The sequence below is a fragment of the Lissotriton helveticus genome, chromosome 2_1 (assembly GCF_964261635.1).
Source record: "Lissotriton helveticus chromosome 2_1, aLisHel1.1, whole genome shotgun sequence".
Classification (NCBI taxonomy): Eukaryota; Metazoa; Chordata; class Amphibia; order Caudata; family Salamandridae; genus Lissotriton; species Lissotriton helveticus.
In genome coordinates this window covers 1,124,892,409-1,124,915,496 of record NC_136059.1, presented here as the reverse complement: position 1 = coordinate 1,124,915,496, position 23,088 = coordinate 1,124,892,409, and the positions used below count along the sequence as shown (strand labels likewise).

The following is a 23,088-nucleotide window of genomic DNA, read 5'->3' as shown; positions in this document are numbered from 1 at the left end:
AGAGAGGTCCAGAAGGTGGCTGCAAGATGGTCAAAACAGCAGCCTCCGAGACGCTTCCTCTTAAAAGAGGGGACGATCAGAAGGGATTTGTGAGTAGACCTGAGTTGCGGGAAGGGTCATATCTGTTAAATAGAGCTCTGATAAACTGAGGGCCAGAGTCATGTAGGGACTTAAATAAAATACACCCAGTTTTGAAAGCTACTCGCTGCTCAACAGGCAGCCAGTGAAGCTGTTTCAACCCTAATCTGACAGACTGCCTTTTAGATAGATTCAGAATAAGTCTGGCTGCCTGGTTTTGAGCCAGCTGGAGGCGTTTTAACTCTCCAGCTTGGAGCCCAAGGTAAAGGCTGTTGGAGAAGTCTAATCTAGACAGGACCAGGGAAATGACGATCTGAGTAAGGGCAGCCGGAGAAAAAAAACAGGCAATTTTCTTAATTTTCTTCAGTTGAAAGAAGCAGGATGACACAACTGCGCCTACCTGTCTTTTCAAGGAGAGATCCTCGCTGATAAAAATTCCCAAGCTCTTAACTGAAGATGACTTGGACGGAGGGGCTCCCATGCTAGATGGCCAAAAGCTAGGGTTCCAACTAAGTACACTCTGCCCAGGCTAGACCAATTCAGTCTTGCCTGGGTTAAGTTTCAAATGATTGCAGCTCATCCAACTCAGGATATGAGACATGGTATTTTGAAAATCTTCCACTGAGTCCTTGGTGTTTAGAGGGAAGATGAGCTGCAAATCATCTGCATAGTTGAAGATGTTAACTTTCGCTTTCCTGAGAGAGTACAGAAGGGGGCGTAAATATAAATTGAAAAGCATAGGTGACAATGAAGAGCCCTGAGGTACTCCGCAGGTGGTAGGTATATTGGGAGCAGTAAAGGGACCCAATCTAACAGATTGAGTACGGCCCGTAATGAATGAGCGGATCCAGCTCAGCGCAGGGCCCCTGAGACCTGCCTGCTCGACACGGTTGACCAAGATGGTGTAGTCAACCGTGTCGAACGCAGCCGAAAGGTCCAGTAGCACCAGAGCCTGGTGGATCCCCTCATCCGTGTTCCGCCTCAAAGTATTCTGCACCAAAAGAGTAACTGCCTCAGTTGAATGACATGGGCGGAAACCCGCCTGGTTGGGTGCAAGATACTCTGATTCTTCAACAAATTTGGAGATACTGTCACAGACGTGAGCCTCCAATAATTTGGCACAGTAAGGCAGCAGTGATATGGGCCTATAGTTGAGCGGATCCAGCGGGTCAGCTCCGACTTTTTTTATCAAGGGAATAAGGAGGGCTTTTTTAAGGTTGTCAGGGACTTTACCCTGTGAGAGAGATCCATTCAGCATGGAAAGCATGCCTTCAGGAATAGTAGTTCCCACCTCTCTCAAAATATGTGGGGGGAAAATATCGTCGGGTGAGCCTGATTTGACCATGGCAAAAAGCTTAGATAGAGTGGCGTCGTCAATAAGGGGAAAGGATTCCAGGGTTAAAGGATTATAGTAGATGTCAGCCAGAAGGGAGGGAGACGGAGTAGTGAGGATACTTTGTTTTATAGTGCAGATTTTGTTAAAGAAAAACGAGTTCAGTGAATTGCAAAGGTCCTGGGTGGGGACCACAGATTGGGACGTTCTATCACTGCCACTAAGGCTCTCCACGATGTTAAACAGTTCTTTTGATTTATTGCGGGAATTAAGGATTTTTTCCGAAAAATAATCAGTTTTATGTTTTTGGATACGTTTTAGATAATCCTTTCTGGCCCTGCAATAGTTGGCTTTATCTAATTCTGAATACACTGTTCGCCACTTCCGCTCCTTTTGACGAACTTCAAGTTTTAATGCTTTCAGATGAGGTGTAAACCACCTGTGAGCGTCATTGGGGCGGGAGCGGGGAAAGTTAGAGCAAGGGGCATACACATCGGCTGCCTGAAGTAGCCAGTTGGAAAAGGCTACTTCGGTCCCATCAATATCCTGATCTAATGGGGGGAGAGAAGAAGTTAAAGTATCGATGAAGGCAGAAATATCAACATTCTTCCATATTCTGACTTTTTCTCCTTTCTGAAAAGGCTGCTTGCTATTTTTTGCAGTGATGATAGTGAAGTGAATCAGAAAGTGATCCAACCAGATACAAGGGGTGATGGAATTAACAGCCAAGGGAATGTTCTGTGACCAGATTTGATCAAGGCTGTGCCCTTTTTTATGGGTGGGTAGGTGGATCTGTTGGATCAGATTCATATCAAGTAGACTCTCTTTCAGTGCGGCTGCCTGAGTGTCCAACTCAGTAGAATTCAGCCAAAGATTAAAATCGCCCAGCAGCACGATTTTTTTGTGATTAATTATTAAAGGAGCAAGTTGTTCTGCTAAAGATGTCGCAAATGTGGACATGTTTTGGGGGGGGGGGCGATAAATGAGGATCATAAGTAATGATCCACTGTTAGTATCCATTTTGAAAGTCATATTATCAGATCCTATGAGATCAAGAGACAGTAAGAGGGAGAATTTATGGGTATTGTGAATAATCGCTGCAACTCCCCCACCCCTTTTGTCAGCAGGTCTGTTAACGTGTAAGATGTAGTAGTTAGAGGGGACTGCTGCTAAAATATAGGGTAAGGAGTCTGCATTGAGCCAAGTCTCTGTGAGGAGTAATAGGTCAGGTTGCTCGGCCTGAAGCAGGAGAAATATGTCCATATGGTGTTTGACCATGGACCTAGTATTTAAATAGTAACATTTGAGAGTGGTTTCTGAATCAGGTAAGGGTAAAGGGGGAGAAGAGGGGTTGAGGCGCGTGGCTTTATCAGCCATATATTTAGAGTTCAAAATGCCATATTTGGCGGCCCGCTTTAATACATATGCAGGTAAGGCTGGTCCCGAACTGTCTGAGGGTCTAAGTTGTAACAGGTCTAGGGAGGAGTATGTATAAGTTTGGCCAGAGATTGTGGGGCCCCTGGACCCCAAGACAGCCTTAGGCAACAGGTTCATCCTGGTCTTGGTGGACCATGCCACCCGGTACCCGGAAGCAGTCCCTCTCAGGACAATCACAGCGCCCGTGGCGGGCCGTGCATTGATGGGGATCTTTTCTCGTGTGGGGTTCCCCAGAGAGGTGGTCTCTGACCGGGGTACCAACTTCATCTCTAGGTACATGAAGTCTCTGTGGGAAGAGTGTGGGGTAACCTATAAGTTCTCCACTCCTTACCACCCTCAAGAAAATGGGTTGGTTGAAAGGTTCAACCGCACCCTGAAAGGTATGATTATGGGCCTAGCGGAGCCCATGAGACGGAAATGGGACGTCTTGTTACCATGCCTGTTGTTTGCCTACAGGGAGGTGCCTCAGAAGTCCTTAGGGTTCAGTCCCTTTGAACTCCTGTATGGCCACCCTGTTAGAGGACCTCTCACACTGGTGAAGGAGGGGTGGGAGAAATCCCGTGGGAAAACACCCCAGGATGTGTTCAGCTATGTGCTGGCCATCCGCAAACAGTCACAACGCTTCAGGAAGCTCACTCAGGAGAACCTGGAAGCTAGCCAGGAAGAAATAAAAAGATGGTACGACCAGAATACCACTCTGGTCGAATTTCAACCTGGGCAGAAAGTGCGGGTGATGGCGTCAGTGGAGCCTTGTGCGTTCCAAGACAAGTGGACTGGGCCATATGAGGTGGTGGAGCGCAAGAGCGAAGTAACCTACCTGGTTAACTTGAAGACTCCCAGGCAACCCCTGAGAGTCTTGTATGTGAACCGCCTCAAACCACACTTTGAGAGGTCTGAAGTGACAATGCTCATGGCTACAGATGCTGCAGGGGAAGAGGATAGTGATCCTCTCCCTGACCTCCTGGCAGCTAAGGAGCAAGACGGGTCAGTGGATGGTGTGGTCCTCTCACCCACCTTGATCCCAGAACAGCAGAGGGACTGTCGCCAGGTGTTGGGTCAGTTTTCCTCCCTGTTCTCCCTGACCCCAGGTGCCACCAATTGGTGCGTCCATGATGTGGACACTGGAGATAGTCTGCCTGTGAAACAGAAATTATACAGGGTAGCTGACAAGGTCAGGGCCAACATCAAGGAAGAGGATTCCAAGATGTTGGCGCTAGGGGTAATTGAGCCCTCCAGCAGCCCCTGGGCTAGCCCAGTGGTCTTAGTCCCAAAAGCTGCTGCGCCCGGTGCCACTCCAGAACTCAGGTTCTGTGTGGACTACCGTGGGCTCAATGCAGTCACCAAGACTGACGTACACCCCATCCCCAGAGCTGATGAGCTCTTGGATCGGTTGAGAGCTGCCTGGTACCTCAGTACGTTTGATTTAACTTCTGGGTACTGGCAGATTGCCTTAACTGATGGGGCCAAAGAGAGGTCTGCATTCTCAATGCCAGAGGGGCACTTCCAGTTCAGAGTCATGCCCTTTGGGTTGAAGAATGCCCCTGCCACCTTCCAGAGACTGGTTAACCAGGTACTGACCGGGCTGGTGGAATTCAGCGCCACATACCCGGATGACATTGCTGTGTTCAGCTCCACGTGGGAGGAGCATTTGCAACACCTCTGTGAAGTGTTGAAGGCTCTGCAAAGGGCAGGCCTCACTATCAAGGCCAGCAAGTGCAGATAGGACAGGGATCTGTGGTGTACTTGGGACACCAGGTAGGGAGCGGCCAGGTGGCACCTCTACAGGCAAAGATTGATACCATTCTGGCTTGGGAGCCCCCCAAGACCCAGACAGAGGTGAGAGCCTTTTAGGTCTCACCGGGTATTACAGACGGTTTGTCAAGGGATATGGCACCATCGTTGCCCCCTTGACAGAGCTGACTTCCAAGAAATAGCCCAGAAAAGTGAATTGGACCGAAGCCTGCCAGACTGCTTTTGATGCCCAGAAGACTACCATGTGCACAGCACCGGTGCTCAAGGCACCTGACTTCTCCAGTGAGTTCATAGTGCAGACAGACGCTTCAGAGCATGGTGTGGGAGCAGCACTCTCACAGATCACTGAGGAGGGCTGGATCAGCCTGTAGCTTTCATTAGTAGGAGGCTACTCTCCAGGGAACAGAGGTGGAGTGCAATTGAAAGGGAAGCTTTTGCTGTGGTCTGGACTCTGAAGAAGCTGAGGCCCTACCTGTTTGGGACTCACTTCCGTGTTCAAACACACCACAGGCCCCTCAGATGGTTAATGCAGATGAGGGGTGAGAACCCAAAACTGTTGAGGTGGTCCATCTCCCTACAGGGAATGGACTTCATGGGGGAACATCGCCCTGGCACAGAACACGCCAATGCTGATGGTCTGTCCAGGGTTTTCCACCTTAGTGAAGAGAACTCCCAAGAGGGTGGGCAGTTCTCCCCACTTTCAGCTGAAGGGGACACGTGTTAGACCTGGCATTCTTGGCGTGGTTTCCCCCTATCTTTTTGCCTCTACCTCCTGTATTTTTGATGCTGTACTGGATTTTGTTTTTGCTGGTTTAGATGCTTTGGACACTCTGACACTGCTAATCAGTGTCAGAGTGTAAGTGCTCCCTGTGTAAATTGTTATTGTGATTGGATATACATGATTGGCATATTTGTATCACCAAGAACTCCCTAGTAAAGTGCACTGGGTGTGCCAGGGCTGGTGATGACAAATGCTACAGTGGGCCTGCAGCACTGATTGTGCCACCCACATGAGTAGCCCTAAAATGGTGTCTCAGGCCTGCCACCGCAGTGCATGTGTGCAGTCTGTGAACTGCCATGTCCTCCTGGTCAGTGTCCCCACTGACCAGGCCTAACCTTTCCCTTTCTGTGCACATTGGTCACCCCTATGGAAGGCCCAAGGTTCCCCCTTGGGCAGGGTGCAGTGTATGTGAAAGGTAGAGCATGTACTTGTGCAGGTGACATGCTCTGGTAGTGAATTACAGCCATTTTTGTTTTTCACTGCTGCAAGGCTATCTTGCTCCATAGTCTATCATGGGGGATGCTGGCTACAGTGGCTACCAGCATATCTTCTCATAGGAACAAGATAGGACATAAAAGTCTGGTATCCCTGAACTCTGAATTTAATAACACATCTTTTAGGAAAGCTTGTTTTTAAATCCTGTGTTTGAGAACAGCACTTTTAGAAAGTAGCTGTTCTCTTGTCTGACCTTTCTGTGTGCCTTGGCCTGTTTGTGAATTGACTGTCTGGTTTGAGAGTGACAGGGGCTGGGGAGCCCCCAGGAGGCTGGCTGGGTCAGCCCTGGGCTAAATGACTGCATTTGCAACTTGAGTGGTGGGAGGAGATAGCACCTGGGCCTGAATAGGACTGTGCGTGCCTTCCACAATGCTGGCTCCACCTCCTGCTGAGCGGCTGACGACCCTGCCCCTCACTCTGAAAAGAAAGGAGAAGCCAGAAAAACAAAGTGCTCAAGGAACACCCAGAACTGGTTCAGACCAGGCTCAGGGCCCACTTGCACAAAGAGAACAAAGACTTTTAGGGGTATAAGTACAGGACCCCTGACAACAGAAAATTAGATCATCCTGGAATCAAGAAGGAACCTCTGCCAAGGAGAAAGCTGAAACTGTCCTGCTGTTGCTCTGCTGGACTGACCTGCTGTTGCTTTTCTGCCAATGAGTGGGGAAGGACTTTGCTTTGTGCTGTGTCCCCTGTCTTGAAGGAATCTCCAAGGGCCTGAGAAGAGCTGGCTCCCTGTTCTGAAGTCCCAGGAACAAAAGGACTTCACCCCCAGCTTCCCTGAACTCTACTGAGAAAGTTCTGTCCTTCCTGGAGTGCATGGCCCATGTGTGGTGCCTCTAGAAGTTGTGCCAGTGTTGGGAAGCTGGAAACCAAGCTTTTAACCCCTTCTATGCTAATGACAAGGTCAGCTCGTCATGCAGTACACTGGACGTGTGCTTATGACGAGCTGACCTTGTCATAAACAATGGGAAAAAAAAAGATTCAGCGTGTGAGAAAAATCTCCATAGCATTGAAGGTGTCAAAGACTTTCTGCAAGTTTTGTCGCATTGCTCGCTTGCTGAGCGCATCCCCGACAGTGCGAGGAAATTCCTGCTGCTACGAAGGCCGAGATCGTCGCAGCGCCTTTTGCCGCTGCCAGAGCCGTCGCATCCTTCATTTGCGGGACGCACCAGACCGGTGCGGGAAGACTACCATCGCTGCGAGTGTCGTCACAGAGCCTGTCGTCGCAGGGTGAGATCACCGCACCGCTTGCTTGCAGACCGCAGCACGTCGCTGCGAGTATCATCGCAGAAGCCATCGCATCGAGGAACTGCGAGAGAGATCACCGCTGGTCCGCGCATCGTCGCCCCAGAGATCGTCGCAACTCCAAAGATCATCGCATCGTGCCTTTGCGAGAGAAAACTTCCTACGGAACCTATGCACCGGACTCCATACAAGGCCGCCTTCATCCCCATACGGACCAGATTCGTCGCAACACGCCCGCTGCTGCAGCGGGGTTGTCGCATCGCCTCCCCAGGGTCTCAGGAGCAACGCATCGCTTGTTTTCTACCGCACCAGCTTCTGCTTTGGAACTTTGTCACTTTTAAAAGGTACTGTGAGCAAAACGTGACGCAACTGTGAACTTTTCACGCAACTGTGGAATATTTTATCGCAACCTTAAGAACCCTTTTGCAACCATATTCTTGAACTGTGTATGTTGGATTTTTGTCGTTTTGGTCTTGTGTAGTTTAGATTAAATACCTTTATTTTTCTAAACTGTTGTGGAGTCAGTTTGTGGTGTTTTCACTGTGTTACTGTGAGTGTTGGTACTAATACTTTACACATTGCTTTTGGATAAGCCTGACTGCTTGTGCCAAGCTACCAAGGGGGTGAGCAGAGGTTATGTAAAGAGTGTTTCCTCCTTACCCTGACTAGAAGCAAGGGTCCCTATTTGGACAGTGGTACCTACCTCTGCCAACTAGAGACCCCCAGTTCTAACAGGCATGATAGTAAAGAAAAGTAGAAACATGTCTCTATGGTTTTGCGACGACCAATAGTGCTGTATGAAATTTAAATTAAAATAGATGCTATTAATGCATTTAGAAGTACATGTATGTGATTATGAAGATGTGTGTATGTAATTCTACTTTACTGATCATTTTTAGTCCTTACCTTACTGAGAGGTTTTGAATGTGACTTTACATTTTGTTTGTGTTGGAAATGGTCAGTCTAACAATAACATGTAAACTATAAATTAATAACAGTTAGTGGATGCATTTTACATTAAGAATTGTAAATTTGGATCTGAAGTCCAGGTAGTGTAACAGAGGTGTCTCAGGATGTTACATGTGTTATATGTGGATGTTTCATAGTCCACCATTCCTTACTAACTTATCCACAAATGTACAGCAATCAAATTAGCGCATCAAGTGAAAATGATACCTGCAGTTGGTAACATACCGGCAAGACCTCTGTTCTGTTTCCCACTAAGGGAACCTGGATGGAGGCCGCAGTTCATGGGTAAGACCTACATGTGTGATCAGTGGAATAGTGATGTTATACAACGTGCAAGAGGTCATAATAATCTTGCACACTACTTCTAGACAGTTCTGGAAACCACTCCCTATGATCAAGACATAAAGCATGATTTGAGGATAGCAAATAATGGCTTGTGTACATATATGTGCCCCACTGTACCTCTGTTGTGGCTGTGTGGTTGGTTGTCTGAAAGGAATGAGGGAATGAGGAGACAGGGCATAACCAGGATCATCTGAAACAAAAGAGGTAATATTTCTTTTTTTATGAGTGGATATATTTATTTACATAGATACATAAAATCACTACAAACAATTAAAAAAATAAACTACTATTTACCATGTGTATTTGTAAAGCATAACGTTGACTCTCAATGGTATCTTGTGGCTGGAATAACAGATATTTATTGTTGCTCAACTCAATTGTCCTCATTTTACCAACCTCAGAATGATGACTGGGTGAGTAGATCCACTGGGATTTGACCTTTGAGGTCAAAGATAGATTCCTGCAGTGAATGTATTAATTCTCTGTGCCACCATATCCACCTAAACCACCACAAAGTGTTTTGCTATGTAGGGATAACAGACTTTGTTCGGATAACGGGTGGCCTAGGGGACTCAGTGAGGCTTCCTACAATGGGGCCAGGAACCTTGGCATCTTAATTAAAGAACAAACTTAATAGGAAGGAGCAGGTTAGGGCTATCTGGGGTACATGCTACTTTGTGGATGCTTCATAAAGCCACTAACTGGCTGCCACTGAACTGCACCCAGGTACTTACATTAAGTCATATAGACTATGCCAACACCTTTTATGTGGGAAGAGAACAGTCCTGAATGCGACTTCAAAGAGTTCAAAACACTGTTGCAAGACTGGTATGCTGATAACCAGCCAGACCAGCATCTGCACCGACATTGCAAACTCTTCATTGGCTGCTAGTGTGCATGCGGTCTAGATTCTTAAGCCTGGGCGGAGTTCGAGTAGTGGTGCTACGCAGAATTCCACAAAGCGGGAAAATTGATTCAATCTCTTGTGCCATGTGTACCAGGTCCTTCACGGTCTTGTCCCACGTTATCTGTTGACAAGGACTAGATTTTACACCCCCCACCTGAAGTCTCAGATCACTTTCCCTGGCTTATTTATGCTCACCCTTTACGCCTTCACCATGCTAGGACAGGAGCTAGATCTTTTTCTTTTCTTAGAGCAGGGTATGTAATAAACTGAAGAAGAAAATACGGGGTATATTTACAAGAAATGACACTCTGCAGCAGAGCGTCAATAAAATTACCGCTGCCATACAGCTATTTCTAACGCGATGCTAGCGTCATATTTACAATACTGCGCTACAGGGCGTTAGGAAAAGCTTGCGGCTGAAAAGAACGATGCCATTTTGAGCATCAAGTCAGGAAAAAAATTATGCGACAGTACAAAAAGTGACGTTCGGCCAATTAATGGGAAGAAAAATCCCTCTAGCTGACCTAAAGTTATTTTTCTAAGCTTAGAGCGAAAAAAAACACACAAAAACGCTGCTAAGGAGGAATAAAAGTTTTACACTCACCTGAATGCAGAATGAAGCATCCAGGAAGGAGAACAGAACAGGACAACACACCCTCAGCCCCACCACCAGCCAGGATGGCCAGCCGGAGTCCAAAGGGAAGAAGAAGAGGAAATGCAGTTTCAATCAGGAGGAGAATGAGATCTTGATTGTGGAGGTGACAGAACTTCAATTTTTTTGTTTTGTAATTTATTTTTTACATATAACACACATGAACCCTACCCCCATCCAACAACAAACCAACCCACCCCTAAGAAATCCCTGATGCCACTATCATAAAACTTCACTAAAACTACTCTAACCTAACCTATCCTATACACTACCCATCAGAAATGTTTGCCTGTCAAGTAGGCTGAATGGCAGGAGGTGTCTCTTTGGGTCTTATCGTTTGCCCTATCCAACTGCCTGCTTGATGTCCTGTAGTAGGGACAAGCCTGATCCACCTTATTTTCCACCACAGCCATAGGGACTTTAAGGTCAAACATGCCCTTCCTCATGTCTGATTCAAACTTTGAGGGCCCTCCTGTGGGATGATTTGTGGCTGCTGGTCCTTGTGAGGCTCCACTGGTTGATGTGCTAGGTGTTGCTGCTTGTGAGGGCCCGGCAGTAGGTTGTCCATGGCTGGCCGAGCTTCCAATGGTGGCTGGTGGGCGCTTGGGAAACACAGACCACTGCCCCTGGCCCTTTTCCGCCTGGTATTGTCACTTCATGGCCCTGTATGATTTAGTTACCCACTTTATGTGTTGGTAGCCCACCTTATGGTTGTTGAAATTGAGCAGTTTATCAGGAGTCATGTTGTCTGTTGAAACAATTTAAATATATGTCGCTCAAATGCGTTTAAACATAAATTCTAGGTGCCCATTCAATGGAACACATTCACACCTTCGCTGTGTAGCAGAGAACCTTGGGATTCCTTCAATAAGCTTGATACCATGAGCATTGCACACATTCAGAAGCGTCATGTCGTAACAGCACATCTTGCCTCACAAAATTCAGTAATAGATAAGGCAAGGGGCCATATCAGGACACATTGTTACCTATACAGATAACTTGGTAGTCACTACATGTAACTATGGATGCTGGTAATGTACCCCAGTTCCTACAGAGGAAAATGGGACTTACTTTATTTGAGCTATAGCAACTCTATTGTGGGCCATGCCAGCACTGTTAGATACACTTTGTTAGACTTGCAGTACTCCATACTTATGAGGCCTTACAATGTCATGCAGACATATTTAGCATTGCCACATTGACATGATTTGGGTACGTGCTCCACCAGACCATCATGATTGTTGATACTCCATCAGTACATTTGACTTCTACAAGTGTGCCACAATGGCTTAGCCAGTGTCGACATGTGTGACTTGTAGGTCATGTGTTGCACATTTGTCATGTAGTATGGGACAAGTATATGGGGCCAAACCAACAACGTATGAACCGTCTCATTCAACCCAAGTTTTATTTGTCAATGTATTCCTGCATGATTGAGTGTCTTGTGATCTGTTGTGTGCTTGAGGTGTACTTACCGACCAGAAGGCCATTCCTATAGGTCCGATTCTGGAAAGCTTATTGATGGCAGAATGCCGGAAGATGAATGAGCCATGTGCACTGCCCTGGTACTTGGCAAGGAGGTTGATGAAAAGACCCAGATGGTCAACGCTTGCCTGCAAATTCATGGAATAGATGTGCTTACTCTTGTTGTATATGTGGGATGTAGCAGCAGGAGGCACAAATTGCACATGTGTGCTGTCCATTGTCCCCAAAACATGTGGCAATTCTGCAATGGCATAAAAGCCTTGCTTATTCTCATGTTGTTGCTGCACTGTGTTGGGGAAGTGGAGGGACTGGGGCGTGAGGCTTATCATGGCATCCAGCATGGTGGGGAGGAACCTTGAGAAGGATGCCTGGGATGCTCCTGCCACTCTGGCTGTGGTGGGTTTTAAAGTGCCAGATGCCAGCATGAGCAGGACTTTGAGTAGCATGGCCTTTGGAAGTATGGTGGTGCAGCACTGTGATGTTGGCTGCAGCCTTGGTACAATCTAGTGCAAAAGGCAGACAATGGACTTTCTCTTGAGCCTGTAATGGGCAATGACCTCTTCATCCCTGAGATCAATGAGGGTTATCCTCTGGCGGTATCCGCTCCCTTCTTCTGTGCTGCCTCGGTGGTGGTGGTGATGGTGGTAGTGGTCTCCTTGGTGCTTTAGCTACAAAGCTGTAGATCCATGGCGTAGTTGATCTTGCCAAAGTGATTTCGGTCTGTTCTGCTTTCATACAAGTGTGCTAGCGTCATTGTTAAGACTAGCTTTTCGGTAGAGGTAAAAAATTGCCACTAATGGGACCTAGTGGCAGTTTTGAAAAGTTAGCAATGTTTAGCAAAATCCTTGTACATATGGCTGCGTCAGTTTTGAGGTAGTTTTTCAGAGGGAATGCCTACCTTGCATATCATTTTCGGTGAATGCAGCTAGCCGAACTAGTGTTGAAAAAAAGGCGCTTGCAGTACAAAAGTGACACCAGAGGGCTCTAGAGTCACTTTGTAACTATGACGCTAAAAGAAAAAACAGCTGTACAGTCAAAAAAATAACTCTGCAGCAGGGTTAAATCCTTGTAAATATTCCCCTACATTTAACAACAATCACAGCAGTTTCAGAATACTGGTAAAAACTTGGCTGTTCCCCAACTAGAATTGTAGCGTCAGTGTTCAGTCCCAATATTTGCTTCTCCCTGGACATTTATTGGTTCATTCTGAGATGCTCTTTAAGGAGTGAATGCTCTGTTATAAGTATTTTTTACCATAACATCCCATACCATTCCATATCATACATACCATACCCACACCATACCATAACATAACATAACATGACATAACACCACATTACAAAACGTTGTCTTGATGTAATTTAGGTAAAAAATGATAAAATCCTATGTTATTACGTCGTACCTTATCAAACATAATAAGAGATCTACACATGCATGAACTTAATATTATTGTCATGGATGTGTATTATGACATATTGAAATTATTTGTGGCTATCTTTGTGATGCTGTTCCCTAGGTATAGATGCAGGCCAGTGTGATTTTGTGAAACTTTGCTAGTAGCAGAGTCACCATAATTCCCAGCAACCAACTGATGTACAAAAGGTGACTGTTAGCAAAAATATCTGTTGTGTGAACACCAAAGAAAACCTTGACGAAGATCTTACTGTGGTGTCCGAAATTCAGGCTCCAACATTAGCTGGACCTCAATGGACCCCCCTCTTTAAGTTCACGTGCCTTAAACCATCATGGCTTTCGCTGCACCCACCTTCTCCTCCTCCTACTCTAAGGGCCATATTATTAAGAAAGGGAGATACATTATAGCCCAGGTTAACACCAGAACCTGGGCTTGTATGGGAATTCACAAGGGCATATTATCAAGCCCATTATCGCCGCTTTAGCTGCAGTTTCCTGCCGATAAAAGTGGCGATAATGTATCGCCCTTTCTTTAAAATATGGCCCTAAATGCCTGCATGCAACATCAGCAGGAACCAAGGGACACGTTCACCCCCTACACCTCTAAGCCCTTGCATAGTTGCCACTCACTACCCCATGATTATGTCACTATGACTGCTATCAAGGAGATCCTGAGGCCCATAGCAGATGTTCAGTTTAAGATCGCTCACATATTTACTGAACAGAATCAGAATCTTTGTAGCCTCATGACCTTTTTAATTACAGGCAGAGCAGCTCGCCTTAACAACCCTACCACATCCTGCAATGCCTTCTCCCAGTCGTCTGCTTTACTTGTTTCCCCACCACCACCTCATTTTCTCAGGGGTGTCCAGTCCTCCCATGGCCAGACATCAAACATCTGCCTCAGAGGAGGGTAGCAATGTTGTGAACCTGACGATAGCCAGGAACTTTGTGCCCCAAGCCAGAAGCATGAATCTTATAGCCCTTCTGGGTTAGGGAAGTTCCTGGCCATTCTTTGGCTCACTATTTATCACCACAACATTGATATCCTGCTGTGAGGTGGCCATTTTATCTTTTCTGAACAAGTGGTTGTTGAGGAACTAAAAATCCAGTTATTGGCCTTATTAGAACATTCATGGGCCTACACATGGTGTTAAAATTTTACTTTACACAGATACACTTTATAAAACCTATATGACTTTAGGTTAAATTTTACAATGTTTTGTTCTGTTGTGTCTATTTTTATGGTGCACAAATCATCCAGGATGGTATTCTAGCGCCATAGAAGGAAGGTGCTGCCTTGCCTGGTTCCTTTACTAGACCTAGGTTCCTGGCTTGGTTCGACTGATTGGTTGGCAGTCCTAGTTCGTCTGGTCAACAGTTGCACAACATAGTGAGATGCCTTTCCTAATGAGCACCACTTCCTTCTTGTCTGAGTTGAGCTTCAGACTGTTGGTCTCCATCCAGTTAGCAACATTAGACATGCAGGGGGTGAATTTCAATTGGGTGTTGGTGGTATCATTGGAGAATGAGCAGGTGAGCTGGGTGTCATTGGAGTCAAAGACAAGGTTGAGGCCAAGGGCATGGATGATGTTGGCAAGTAGTGACATGTAGACATTGAAGAGAGCAGGGCTGAGCGAGAATACTTGGTGGACTCTGCAGATCAGGTTGGAAGCAGAAAAGGTATATGGATTCAAACAGACAGTATTGATGCGTCCAGTGAGGAAGTAGTGAATCCATCAGAGAACGGGTGTGCGTATGCCAGTTTCATTGAGGTGCTGGATGAGGTGAAAGACAGTATTGAAGTGGTGGAGAGGTTGAGTAGGATCAGTGCGTCACTCTTTTCCTTGTCCATGATAAAGCGATTGTCAGTGGCAGCAATGAGAGTGGTTCTGCTGCTGTAATTAGATCTAAATCCGGATTCTGACGGGTTCAGAGCTGGTTATTGTTGAGGTAGTCAGACAGTCTTTTATTGGAGAGTTTGCCCATTTTATTTATTGTACTGTTGTATCGATGGAAAACCATTTTTTGTTTAATGTCTATTGTTATTGTAATAAAAATCTTGAATAGTATGTATATTTGAGATAGGAGATGACTTCGTGTAACTGTTTTTAACTTTTCATGTATTTTATTGATTAAAAGTCACAACATATATTTTAGACACTTTAGTGTATTGTTTTCGTTATACCCTCTGCATATCTATATGTATTCCTTTATGATTGCCTAGGAATTGTTTTTCACATATATTTATCCCTGTCCTAGGAATCGAACTAGCATAGTTCAGGGGGCCTTTGTTTATCTCATATGTGAGTACACAAATAGCACTCTGTCATCATGCAAGCATTAATGCCACGCCACTGCTCAACAGTGTCTGATTGTCAAATCATGTGAAGACGGGTAGTTTTATAGATCCTTGTCCATAGCTAAGAAGCCCACTCACACATGTTGCCAGACACTGCTAGCCAAGATTAGTGGAAGTACAAAGTGTATATGAGCACACTAGATCACTTACACACAGTTAATCAAGACATACACTTGTATTTATGAAACTTGCAGATTTAATGGATATATAAACGTTTAAATAGTCAGACCCTCCAGGATATCGCGATTTCGCGATTTGCCGCGAAATCAGCACTTTTGTAAAAATGCCGCGATTTTTACGAAAGTGCCCGCGAAATCGGCACTTCTGTAGAAATCGCGGCATTTTTACAAAAGCCGCTGCCGCTATGTCCTGGTATCCTGGGGGGTCTGCAAGCAGAAAACGATCTAAATCACAACCGCTTGCTCGGACGTCTCCATATTTGTTGTGCAGCCAGGCAGTGCCCAAAGGATGCGTGAAACTTCATGATTCGGACTTTACATGCTCCCTTCAGAACGTACTTCCTGCTCCCTTGTGAGGCACCCCAAAGCCTGTAGGTAGAGTAGGGCCTATATAAAACGGAAAAAATAAAGACTTAATAATAAATAAATAATAATAAATAAAACATGTTGCAGCTCGCTGCTGCGCATCTCATTAGCTGTGCTATGAAAAACATTCAGAGGTGCGGCTCAACACAAGAAAGGCCTCGGTTCCTCGGAGGGCTCGCCGCCGCACACAGGTGCATGGAGCAGTGATAAAGGCTGACACTGCAAGGGCGTCCAGGACACCTAAGGGAGGGGGACGAGGGGGAGCCGGGTGGGAGCACCACGGGAGGCGGCCGGTACAATGCAAGTGTCAGCAGCAATTACTGCTCCGCGCTTCTGATCAAGGCTCGCTGCTGACAGCTTACGCTTTCCATCTGGTATGCCGTCCACGACTGCAGATCACACACTTACTGAGGAGCATTCAACTGAACACTTTAGAAAATAGAGAGAAATGCAGGTTTCTTGGTAAAACTTTCAAATTAAAGCAGGAGTCATTATTTTTAGTTCATGTTTTTTTTGCTAGTAAAAGGCTCTTATGTTATTGATACACCCATCTGGTAACACAACAGGCCTTACCTAGTGTGAACCCCTACTGAGTAGGGGTACTAGATGGCTGGCTCTATGGCACTAGCGCACAACCTCTGCAGTCCTGGGCTACCCTTACACACAACTATAACTTCCAGAATGCACGGATATCTTACATGGAATTTCAGAGCTAGACAAATGGAGCCTCTTTGAGGCCCAAAGGACTCTTCTCCATCCCTCAATCTTATCTGCTGTATGCAGGTGGGTTTTGTAGATGTTCGGAATTGTGAAGCACACGCTTGAGGGAAACAAAGTGTCTACATTGTAAAGAAACCAAATATACATAGCTTCATGTTGTTAAATAACAAAAAAACTAAGATATCTGTTTGTTGTAGGAAAAATGGCCACATAAAAATGCCGCAAAATTGCCGCTAAATTTCCATTTTTGTGCCGCTAAATTTCCATTTTTGTGCCGCTAAATTTGCTAATCCATGCCGCTATATCCTGGGGGGTCTGATAGTAATACCTATCTACCCTGTGCTAAATACTATCCTAACCTATCCTACACTACCTTAGTCTATCTAAATGAAAAACTACCTTACCCTACACACAAAGCACACCATTGTAGACATCAACCTCCCACCCCCCTTAAGTCACATTTTAACACATGAGAACAGAAACTACACCTAACATCAACTACCAAAACATGAAATCTAACAATCATATATTTGTTTGGTTATTTTTTCAAAATGTTTACATTTTTTTGTTTTGTAATTTATTTTTTACATATAACACACATGAATCCTACCCCATCAAACAACAAACCAACCCACCCCTAAGAAATCCCTGATACCACTATCATAAAACTGCACTAAAACTACTCTAACCTAACCTATCCTATACACTACCCATCAGAAATGTTTGCCTGTCAAGTAGGCTGAATGGCAGGAGGTGTCTCTTTGGGTCTCATCATTTGCCCTATCCAACTGCCTGCTTGGTGTCCTTTTGTAGGGACAAGGCCTGATCCACCTTATTTTCCACCACAGCCATAGGGAGTTTAAGGTCAGACATGCCCTTCCTCATGTCTGATTCAAACTTTGAGGGCCCTCCTGTTTATTTATTTATTTATTTATTTTCAAACTTATACCGCGCTAGGACTCGACTCCCGAAGGAGTATCTCCGCGCCTCTGGCAAAACATCTAAGAGCAAGGAACCCCAAACATGTAATGGTCATCCCTAAATAGATGACCTAATTCTGGAAGAGAAAAGTTTTTAATTTTTTCCTGAATGAAAAATGTTCTCTGCATAGTTTGAGTTCCATGGGGAGATCATTCCATAGCTTCGGACCAGCCACTGACAAAGCTCTGCCCCCTTGTCTTGTCTTGTTAAACTTGGGAACACATAATAATTGTTGATCTCCAGATCTGAGAGATCTAGAGGGGACATATAAATTAAACTTTTTAGTCAGGTAATCGGGACCATTCCCTGTGAGACATTTGTGAATGACACAGCATACTTTAAATCTCACCCTCTGTTTCACTGAAAGCCAGTGGAGTTTGGTCAGCAGAGGTTTAGATGGAGTTCGAGCAGGGACATTAAGAACAAGACGTGCGGCGGTGTTTTGCACAACTTGTAATCTTGCAATGATCCCCTCATTGGCAGCTAGCAACAAACCGTTGCAATAGTCTAATCTACTCAACACGAGCCATTGTACCAGGGTTCTTCTGGTGGTATCAGGGAGCAGGGGGAACACTTTCCGGAGAAGCCCAATAACATGGAAGCAGGAGCCAACCACTTGATTTCCATGTTGTTTCAAGGCAAGCTCCTGATCCAGTTTTACGCCAAGATCTTTTACGACCTGTTTGGGCTCAGGGACTGGGCCGAGATCTTGAGGCCACCAGTCAGGAGTCCACAAGCGTTTAGCTTCCCCGAAAAGCATCACTTCCGTTTTGGAGACATTGCACTGCAGGAAGTTTAGTGCCATCCAATGGGCCACCTCTTTCATCCCCCTGGCAAAGGAGTTTCGCACTTCTGATGTCATCGTTTTAAACGGAAAGAGGAGTTGAGTATCGTCCGCGTACGATACCGGGATGAAGCCATGGGATCTCATGATGTTAGCTAGGGGGGCCACATAGATGTTAAATAACGTGGGGCTCAAACAAGAGCCCTGTGGCACCCCCTTTGAGATCTCTACCTCCTCCGACCGATACGGACCCAAGATGACACTCTGGGTACGCTTTGTAAGAAAACTCCTTAGCCAGGCCAACGCCTTGCCTTCCAGCCCGATGTCAATTAGTCTGGAGATCATGATGTCATATGACACAGTGTCAAACGCCGCTGACAGATCTAAAAGCACCAGGATAACGGAAAAACCACTATCCTGTAGCATTCGAAGATCATCAGCGACGGACAGCAAGGCAGTCTCGGTGCTATGTCTCGGCCTAAACCCAGACTGAGAGGGATCTAGCCCCCCTGCACTTTCGATATAATTTGACAGGTGCTGATTAACAAACTTCTCAGTAAGCTTCCCAACTAGAGGGAGAAGTGAGATTGGTCTCAAGTTTGTCAATTCAGTCAAAGGGATGGTGTTGTTTTTCCTCAGAGGTCTCACAAGTGCATGTTTCCAATCAGGGGGAACTTCCCCTGTGCTCAAGGACATATTAACTATGTGTCGAATTCCGGCACCCAGATCATTAGCCAATATTGGCATGATGCATGCCGGAATGATATCTGAAGGGCACCCACTCTTTATTTGAGTAGTTAGGGCAATGACCTCCTCCGTTGATATGGGAGGGAATTCAGCAAGCTTACCAACGCAGTTCATGTGTACCCCGGAGAGTGACTGAGCAGTGTTGTCAGCTGTAGCCATATTATTAGTATTTTTTTTGGAGGCCAATATTTCATCATATATTCCCTCAATCTTTCTGGTGAAGAACTGAGAGATATTGTTGCAAAGTTCCTGAGATGCTATCTCCTCGGTCTCACAAGCAGCAGGCTTAATGAAGGTTTGTAGCACTTGATATAAAACTTTTGCATTTTTACCTGCTGCCAGTAATTGGGCTGCTATATGATGTTTTCGTGCAGCCCGAATGGCTTTATGATAGCTTTTTAAAGAAATCCTATAATTTTCCTTATCCTCAGTCGTGCGAGTAATCCTCCATAGTTTTTCTAACTTTCTCATCGTTAGTTTTAATTGTCTCAAGTCATCCGTATACCAGACTTCTTGTTTGGGAGCGGGTCGGGGTTTAAATGTTCTTAAAGGCACCACGTGGTTTATAGCCACTGTCACTGCTTCATCAAACTTGTGCAGTGCCGTGGTAACATTGCCCCCACATTCATCCCAACTGGGTTCAATGTATTTCCCCTTAAAACCCTCTGGTGTTAGTTTATCCAGGGTCTCCTAATGTCAGCCATCACCCTCTGAGTGGCCTTTGGTTTATAATTGGTGCGGGTGTAAAAACTGATGATGGAATGGTCTGTCCATTCCACCTGGGTAGGCGGCATACATTTTATGGTAGTTGAATTGGACAATACTAAGTCCAGTGTGTGGCCTGCCAAGTGTGTGGGTCCCTGATTTATCTTTTTTAGCCCCAATGTGCCCAGGTCATTTAGTAAAGTCTGAGCCACAACACAATTAGCCATTTCGCTATGGACGTTAAAATCCCCTACCAGGATGAAATCCGAATTCTCCTGCACATGAGGTGCCAAAGCTTCAACCAGTTGAATAGAAAAATTCTCACTCGGGCCTGGGGGGCGATAGACTAAAGCCCCCTTCCTGGTTTCCCTTGAACTAGGATTAATTGTAAAGATCAGGAGCTCCATCTGGGGGGTGCACATAGTTTCAGTAATAACAACATCCATCTCCTGTCTGAACACAATGGCTATCCCCCCTCCTGTTTTAATTGGGCGGTCCATCCTCACCATTTTATATCCTAGCGGTACCCCAAGTGTTATGGCTGAGACAGTATGAGGTTTCAGCCATGTCTCAGTGAGAAAACATAGATGAGGTCTCTCAGATGTTATGAGATTCCATACTTGAGTTGCATGACTGACTAAAGAGCGGATGTTACACAATAAGCTTTTACAATTAAGGGATGTGCCCTTAAGTGGAGTGTCAATCAAATCTGCAGGATGTATAATAGGCGCCAGTAACCGAGATCCTAGCTGACTTGGTCCGGTTTTAGCGCAGATAGAGAATTGGTCACTGTGGGATGAATTGTGGCTGCTGGTACTTGTGAGGCTCCATTGGTTGATGTGCTACGTGTTGCTGCTTGTGAGGACCTGACAGTAGGTTGTCCATGGCTGGCCGAGCCTCCAATGGTGGCTGGTGGGCCCTTGGGAAACACAGACCACTGCCGCTGGCCCTTTTCTGCCTGGTATTGTCACTTCATGGCCCTGTATGATTTAGTTACCCACTTTATGTGTTGGTAGCCCACCTTATGGTTGTTGAAATTGAGCGGTTTATCCGGAGTCATGTTGTCTGTTGAAACAATTTAAATATATGTTGCTCATATCTGTTTAAACATAAATTCTAGGTGCCCATTCAATGGAACACATTCATACCTTCGCTGTGTAGCAGAGAACCTTGGGATTCCTTCAATAAGCTTGATACCATGAGCATTGCACACATTCAGAAGCTTCATGTCGAATCAGCACATCTTGCCTCACAAAATTCAGTAATAGATAAGGGAAGGAGCCATATCAGGACACATTGTTACCTATACAGATAACTTGATAGTCACTACATGTAACTATGGATGCTGGTAAAGTACCCCAGTTCCTACAGAGGAAAATGGGACTTCCTTTATTTGAGCTATAGCAACTCTATTGTGGGCCATGCCAGCACTGTTAGATACACTTTGTTAGACTTGCAGTACTCCATACTTATGAGGCCTTATAATGTCATGCAGACATATTTAGCATTGCCACATTGACATGATTTGGGTACGTGCTCCACCAGACCATCATGATTGTTGATACTCCATCAGTACATTTGACTTCTACATGTGTGCCACAATGGCTTAGCCAGTGTCGACATGTGTGACTTGTTGGTCATGTAATCAGTATTAAGGAGGGACAAGGGTCTGTAGTTATGGGACAAGTATATGGGGCCAAACCAACAACGTATGAACTGTCTCATTCAACCCAAGTCTGATTTGTCAATGTATTCCTGCACGATTGAGTGCCTTGTGATCTGTTGTGTGCTTGAGGTGTACTTACCGACCAGAAGGCCATTCCTATAGGTCCCATTCTGGAAAGCTTATTGATGGCAAAATGCCGGAAGATGAATGAGCCATGTGAACTGCCCTGGTACTTGGCAAGGAGGTTGATGAAAAGACCCAGATGGTCAACGATTGCCTGCAAATTCATGGAATAGATGTGCTTACTCTTGCTGTATATGTGGGATGTAGCAGCAGGAGGCACAAGTTGCACATGTGTGCTGTCCATTGCCCCCAAAACATATGGAAATTCTGCAATGGCATAAAAGCCTTGCTTATTCTCATGTTGTTGCTGCACTGTGTTGGGGAAGTGGAGGGACTGGGGCGTGAGGCTTATCATGGCATCCAGCATGGTGGGGAGGAACCTTGAGAAGGATGCCTGGGATGCTCCTGCCACTCTGGCTGTGGTGGGTTTTAAAGTGCCAGATGCCAGCATGAGCAGGACTTTGAGTAGCATGGCCTTTGGAAGTATGGTGGTGCAGCACTGTGATGTTGGCTGCAGCCTTGGTACAATCTAGTGCAAAAGGCATACAATGGACTTTCTCTTGTGCCTGTAATGAGCAATGACCTCTTCATCCCTGAGATCAATGAGGGTTATCCTCTGGTGGTATCCGCTCCCTTCTTCTGTGCTGCCTCGGTGGTGGTGGTGGTGGTGGTAGTGGTCTCCTTGGTGCTTTAGCTACAAAGCTGTAGATCCATGGCGTAGTTGATCTTGCCAAAGTGATTTCGGTCTGTTATGCTTTCATACAAGTGTGCTAGCGTCATTGTTAAGACTAGCTTTTCGGTAGAGGTAAAAATAACTGCCACTAATGGGACCTAGTGGCAGTTTTGAAAAGTTAGCAATGTTTAGCAAAATCCTTGTACATATGGCAGCGTCAGTTTTGGGGTCGTTTTTCAGAGGGATGCCTACCTTGCATATCATTTTCGGTGAATGCAGCTAGCCGAACTAGTGTTGAAAAAAAGGCGCTCGCAGTACAAAAGTGACACCAGAGGGCTCTAGAGTCACTTTGTAACTATGACGCTAAAAGAAAAAACAGCTGTACAGTCAAAGAAATGACTCTGCAGCAGGGTTAAATCCTTGTAAATATTCCCCTACATTTAACAACAATCACAGCAGTTTCAGAATACTGGTAAAAACTTGGCTGTTCCCCAACTAGAATTGTAGCGTCAGTGTTCAGTCCCAATATTTGCTTCTCCCTGGACATTTATTGGTTCATTCTGAGATGCTCTTTAAGGAGTGAATGCTCTGTTATAAGTATTTTTTACCATAACATCCCATACCATTCCATATCATACATACCATACCCACACCATACCATACCATAACATAACATAACATAACATAACACCACATTACAAAACGTTGTCTTGATGTAATTTGGGTAAAAAATGATAAAACCCTATGTTATTACGTCGTACCTTATCAAACATAATAAGAGATCTACACATGCATGAACTTAATATTATTGTCATGGATGTGTATTATGACATGTTGAAATTATTTGTGGCTATCTTTGTGATGCTGTTCCCTAGGTATAGATGCAG

General features: G+C 45.4%; 1 long non-coding RNA gene across 1 annotated transcript in view; it reads right to left on the bottom strand.

Annotated features, from left to right (window-relative positions):
• Window positions 1–23,088, bottom strand: part of LOC144818486 (uncharacterized) — a 394,882-nt gene that overhangs the window by 6,381 nt on the left and 365,413 nt on the right. Inside the window, exon 2 of the long non-coding RNA XR_013607123.1 lies at window positions 8,556–8,628. This is a non-coding gene — a long non-coding RNA (uncharacterized LOC144818486). The remainder of the gene's footprint in view (window positions 1–8,555; window positions 8,629–23,088) is intronic.